Source organism: Engraulis encrasicolus, chromosome 5 (assembly GCF_034702125.1).
Source record: "Engraulis encrasicolus isolate BLACKSEA-1 chromosome 5, IST_EnEncr_1.0, whole genome shotgun sequence".
In the NCBI taxonomy this organism is placed as follows: Eukaryota; Metazoa; Chordata; class Actinopteri; order Clupeiformes; family Engraulidae; genus Engraulis; species Engraulis encrasicolus.
In genome coordinates this window covers 28,285,668-28,293,167 of record NC_085861.1, presented here as the reverse complement: position 1 = coordinate 28,293,167, position 7,500 = coordinate 28,285,668, and positions in this window count along the sequence as shown.

Sequence of the window (7,500 nt, the reverse complement as noted above, 5' to 3'; positions counted from 1 at the left end):
CGATGTTGTAAAGACAAAAAACTCATTCTCATTTTCTCCCCTTTTTAAGGCTCAATACTAACTGTCAGTTAGTATCAGAACAGGTGCTCCCAATGAAGTGTTCCATCTTAACTGCCACTGTCTCAAGATTCTATTCTTAACGAGCAGGTGCGAGCAGCCATTCTAGAAGTCTATTGTTCAGCTCTTCAATGCAATGTGATATAGTCTTGCTGGACTGTGCATTACAGCTAGCTGCTTGGCATAATGGGAATGCATGCTGCTGGATTAGAGATATGGAGGTTGAGGGTTCGAACCCCACCCGAAGCCATGTTGATTTTCAAAATTATATCATATGCAGTGTTCCTTGGCCAACTTAAAATGCCATGTATGTCATTTAGTATGAATGACAAATGTGCTGAATTACAGATATGGAGGTTCGGGGTTCGAACCCCAGTCGAAGCCATGTTGATTTTCAAAATTATATCATATGCAGTGTTCCTTGGCCAACTTAAAATGCCATGTATGTCATTTAGTATGAATGGCAAATGTGCTGAATTACAGATATGGAGGTTCGGGGTTCGAACCCCAGTCGAAGCCATGTTGATTTTCAAAATTATATCATATGCACTGTTCCTTGGCCAACTTAAAATGCCATGTATGTCATTTAGTATGAATGGCAAATGTGCTGAATTACAGATAAGGAGGTTGGGGGTTCGAACCCCAGTCGAAGCCATGTTGATTTTCAAAATTATATCATATGCAGTGTTCCTTGGCCAACTTAAAATGCCATGTATGTCATTTAGTATGAATGGCAAATGTGCTGAATTACAGATATGGAGTTTGGGGGTTCGAACCCCAGTCGAAGCCATGTTGATTTTCAAAATTATATCATATGCAGTGTTCTTTGGCCAACTTAAAATGCCATGTATGTCAATTAGTATGGATGGCAAATGTGCTGAATTACAGATATTGAGGTTGGGGGTTCGAACCCCAGTCACAGCCATGTTGATTTTCAAAATTATATCATATGCAGTGTTCCTTGGCCAACTTAAAATGCCATGTATGTCATTTCAACATGATCTCCAAAAATTCCGTGCTCCTAGACACAGATGTTAAGGACACAAAATCCGTGTCCAGGAACACAGATTTTGCCAAAATTCCGTGCTCCTGGACACGGAATTGTTTTCCGTGCTCCTGGACACGGAATTGTTTGAAGTGCTTTCAATAGGCTATTTCCACAGTCTTGTGTTTTCTCAGGATTTTTCTAATTTCAAATATTTTGTCTCAAAAAAAAAATGTTCTTACTGACAGGTTAGGGTTAGGGATTGTTTTGGTCTGGGCACAGCTAGTTTTCTTTCATTCATTATATGAGTTTGATAGCCTAGCAACCAACTGGAAAAGGTATTTCTCAAAAATATGTCTTTAATGACAGGTTAAGGTCAGGGAATGTTTTGGTCAGGGCACAACTTAAATTGCTATAGCATTATTTTGTTTAGGATTAGCATTTGGTATGTATTTTCTAATGATGGAGTTAACACAGTGCTGTGGTAATAGCCTATAGAAAGCACTTCCGTGTGCCCATCACGGAAAACAATTCCGTGTCCAGGAGCACGGAAAACAATTCCGTGTCCAGGAGCACGGAATTTTGGCAAAATCCGTGCTCCTGGACACGGATTTCGTGTCCTTAACATCCGTGTCCAGGAGCACGGAATTTTTGGAGATCAGGCTGGTCATTTAGTATGCATGGCAAATGTGCTGAATTACAGATATGGAGGTTGGGGGTTCGAACCCCAGTCAAAGCCATGTTGATTTTCAAAATGATATCATATGCAGTGTTCCTTAGCCAACTTCAAATATCATGTATTGTATGTCATTTAATATCAATCGCAAACGGGCTGCAATCTAGTTTATTGAGTTTTTTTTTATTTGACAGTGTGGTCAATCTAGTTGGATAATTTATGCAGTTTTTTGGGCAGAAATGCTGGTATCTATGCTGGTAATGTAAGAATGTAAGAATGCTTTCAATACTTGAATGCAAGACGGCAGAGCACAGTGACACACAGAGAAGGATACAGAAGACCAAATTCATATCAAACAACCAGCTGAAAGCCCCGTCCACTTTAACATAGCTAATTGAATTTGTTATGTTGGAATCTATTAAATGATTATTTACTCAATTATTATTATTATTATTATTTAAATTTGATAAATATCAATGGTCAATGGATGAAATGGCCTTTTTTCTAATCAGTACAGTGCTGGCTCTTACAGTGATACTAATACAGTGTGATGAGAACATGGCAAAGTAGGTCTATGACAAATGCTGTGATGATTTAACTACCACTCATTGTGTCTCCCATTAAATGGTCACCCCTCTCTTATCTTATCTCTGTCCTCCATGATTTTCTCTCCTTCTGCCCATTGAATGGATGGATATTATTTTCTCTCTCTCTCTCTCTCTCTCTCTCTCTCTCTCTCTCTCTCTCTCTCTCTATATATATATATATATATATGGTACTGTTCCCCAAGGCTTCCGAAACAACATGTCTTTTGTTCTGTTACATAAAGCACATGGCACTTCTGGATGCTTCTTCCTTTTTCATATCACATTTTATATTCATACCTCTCTTTCCTCATCTAATCTGCACGTGACCACCTTATAATCTTACCCAACTTTTTTAATATCCACATAGGGAGAAAAAAAACAGTAGTTCACCTTTCTCACAGTTCACAGACACACACAGACTAGAACATGGATATTGGATTATGTTTTATTACATTCATGTTGCTCCTGTAATATTGCTGCTGCAGCAGCTCAGCCCAGGGAGGTCTTAGCTTACAGGGCAGCTACCCTCAGTCAGTTGGGGAGGGGGGGGGGGGGGGGCAGTGGTAAACACGCACGCACGCGCACACACACACACACACACACACACACACACACACACACACACACACACACACACACACACACACACACACACACACACACACACACACACACACACACACACACACACACACACACACACAGGCAGGCAGGCAGTGAGTTATAGTCATAAGCCTGGTGAGGTAGAGGGTCATGACCGCACAACAACATTACACTCTTCAGCAGGCAGGGCTGGCCTGTTTTTATATAGCCTCCTGGACTACCAGGCTGGCAGAAACACCTGGCTGCTTTCTGTAGCCATACATCATTTCCTGCTATAATGTATGATTTACAATATATGTGAGGTTGTACAATGCCTAAATCCAATGTTTAGGGTATTGAATAGAATAGAATAGAATAGAATAGAATAGAATAGAATAGAATAGAATAGAATAGAATATCTTTTATTTGCCATTGTAACACCTACAGAGAAATTGAGCATTCCTTGTTGATTGAGGCAAAAAATAAATAACTAAAAATACTTTAAAAATGATTAAAAAGATATTTAGATATATTTGAGAAAGTAGATATAAAAAACAATTCTTTGGTAGTGCAGAATTAAGAGCAGTGAGAAAGAGAGAGAGAGAGAGAGAGAGAGAGAGAGAGAGAGAGAGAGAGAGAGAGAGAGAGAGAGAGAGAGAGAGAGAGAGAGAGAGAGAGAGAGAGAGAGAGAGAGAGAGAGAGATACAATAGGCTACAGGTTGATCTCTCTGCCCCTTAGCGTCCGAAGAGTGATACAATTATCTTACTGTATATATATATAGGCCTACAGTATCGTAGTCTGCAGTTTTTCAAATACATCTAGACAAGTACAACTACTATGCAAGGGTCTTGATTCAGAACAACTACTGATCAAAATTAGAACCAGATTCAATCAGGATTCATTGTCGTTTTACAATCATGATGAAATGAAAATGATATCCATCCGAAGGACTGGTCATAATATCACTTGAATGAAGCTGGATGGCCCATAATGACAGCCTGCAACAGCAGCAATCAAAACCCTGCTGACCATGTCCCTTGCTACTGCCATGGCTACTCTAACATGCAGTCAAGGTTTCATGGATATCTTTATGTCAACAAGTCCAATTGGACCCATTTGTAGATCAAAGATGAATCAGATACTTTTGTTCAGAACTTTTATGTTAATTCAAGAGTATACACTCTAACTAAGCCAATCTGTTGTCTGATTTTCGCTTGTGCCTCTTCATCATTCCTCAAAAAATAGCATCCTTATAATTCAGTTGTCCTGCTGATTATGTACACTGGGGATGGTGATCTCCATCATTGATTATTATATGAGGCATTGAAATCAATATGAAACATGGATTATTCTTTAATGGATAGATATGGAAAACATACAGACTGTTTTGGATGGATGACTATTTATGTTTCTGAACAGTGATAAATTAATCTGTTCAATTAGGACATAAGCAGTGACCCACAATCATTCTCCTAATTATCTTGGGTGTACTGTGTACATTACCACAAACTAAACCTGCATAGCCAAAGACTGTATGCCGTCACTTAACACCAAAACCTCTGTAACATCTTCCCCTTGATTATTAGTACAATTTCATGAAAAGATCAAATTTGACAATAGGCAGCCCAGTTTCAATGAGCAGCATAGTTGCAGTACCTTTTTTGACCATTTCCTGCACAGTGTACCTTTAAGATCCAGAGTTTCCCCCTCTGTTCTGTCTAACAGGCAGCTCAACTCTGTGAAAGTGTGGAGAGAGATAGTGGAAACACACCGTTGTCATGTTCAGCTCTTGAACATGACAAAAGTTCTGGACCTTTGTACCCTCATATCGGTGGTGGCTGAGGTGGTAGAGGAGCCATGTGGCAACCAGAAGGTTGCAGGTTCCATCCCCCATCGATGTGTCATTGAGCAAGATACTTAACCCCAAGTTGCTCCTAGTGGCAGGGTGGTACCCTGTGTGGCGTTCACACTGCCACCGGTGTGTGAATGGGTGAATATGACGCTTAAAATGTAAAGTATTTTGAGTGCTCAAAGGAGTACAAAAACGCTATAGAAATGCAGTCCATTTTTTATAAAGCTTGGATGTGGCCAGGCATATACACTATGGAAGGTCATGTCTAATGCTTTTTATCTTGTTCCACTATAGCAGAGACAAGATTTAGTTCCAAAGAAGTCTCCCTGTTAGATACCTGTACTAGCTGCACTGAGTCTGTAAACTACAGTACAGTACTTCAACAGTTCAACAGCTGACTCCTTTCCTCTTCATCAGGATCCTAAGAGTTTCTATCCCTTGTCTGTCTTTCTGTCTAGGAAACTCAACTCTGACAGTATAGTCATAAACACACACACACACACATACGCACACACACACACACACACACACACACACACACACACACACACACACACACACATACACACACACACACACACACACACACACACACACACACACACACACACACACACACACACACACACACACAGAGAGGCACATCTTGCCATCAGCCAAGGCAGGCAGCTGCTTGGGGCCCCCAAGCCCCTAGATGGTGAATAACAGCCCATACTGTAGTGGCGTTTTGGTTCAAATGTTCTTTCTTTTGCATTATCGCTTGGGGCCCCACCTGACCCTAGAATTGCCTCTGCACACACACACACACACACACACACACACACACACACACACACACACACACACACACACACACACACACACACACACACACACACACACACACACACACACACACACACACACACACACACACACACACACACACACACACACACACACACACACACACACACAATTACTTTCTTTCCACTTATCAGTTTCCCTCTCTGGTCCAGTCTGTTCTGTTCTGTCTGACAGGAAGCTCCCTCCACTCTGTAGTGCTGTGAAGAGGGTGTGATTTCCAACCTGATCTACCTGTGCTGTTGTTCCTGTTACACCTGGAGAGGAGGCAAACAAGAAAAGAGGAAAAGGGAAAAACTATGGGTCTATATATGAGTTTGTACTGTACTTCACTGTGTACCACAACCACACTGCTCCGCTCTTCATCCTGGCTTTCAACCAAAGCAGCACACACTGATTTAAGGATTTAAGGGAAGATGACACTAACGCTATATCATGCACACACACACACGCACACACACACACACACACACACACACACACACACACACACACACACACACACACACACACACACACACACACACACACACACACACACACACTTGCACGTACACACACAAACACACACACACACACACACACACACACACACACACACACACACACACACACACACACGCCCACACACACACACGCAAGCATGTACGCAAGCACGCACACACACACACACACACACACACACACACACACACACACACACACACACACACACACACACACACACACACACACACACACACACACACACACACACACACACACACACAGAGAGAGAGAGCAAGCCAGACAGAGGGTTATGAGGCAAAGCAGCTGGTTCACATCGCTTCTATGGGAGACGTACGCCATGCCAGGGAATTCATCTCTCTCCTCTCTCCCTCACCACGACACACACCTGTTCTTAAAAACAACCACACACACACACACACACACACACACACACACACACACACACACACACACACACACACACACACACACACACACACACACACACACACACACACACACACACACACACACACACACACACACACACACACACAAGCCACGTAGACATCTATCTCACTACACAAAAGTACAAAAATGCGCGTATAAACACACCTATGGATGAACACACCTACACTTATATACGTACGTATACACACATTAATACACACACACACACACACACACACACACACACACACACACACACACACACACACACACACACACACACACACACACACACACACACACACACACACACACACACACACACCTTGTTCATGTTCCTGTGAGACATTTTGGGCGTTGTGCCTGTGGATGGCCTGGCACACCTTTCTCCATGACAACCGGGACAGTAATGAGGGAGAGGAGATAAATAGACTTCATCTGGCAGCCATCGCTGTGTGTGTGTGTATGTGTGTGTGTGTGTGTGTGTGTGTGTGTGTGTGTGTGTGTGTGTGTGTGTGTGTGTGTGTGTGTGTGTGTGTGTGTGTGTGTGTGTGTGTGTGTGTGTGTGTGTGTGTGTGTGTGTGTGTGTGTGCGCGTGCATGTGTGCATGCGTGCGTGCGCATGTGCATACATGTATTGTGTGCATGTGTGCGTGCGTGCGTGACTGAGGGGACATATTGAAGCGGCGAAGATAATTAGCAACCTGATGGAAAAGAGGAAAGAGAGAGAGAGAGAGAGAGAGAGAGAGAGAGAGAGAGAGAGAGAGAGAGAGAGAGAGAGAGAGAGAGAGAGAGAGAATATAAGGAAGGTCGATGGGCAGCAAATAAATAGAGAGGAAAGAGAGCAAATGTGGGCATGTGCAAGGACACAGCAGACATGAAGACAAAGAAAGACAGAACATGAAATAGAAATAGAAAAACAGTGAAGAGAGAGAGGAAGAAGGGAAAGGCAGAATGAGTAAAAATAAATAATTACTAA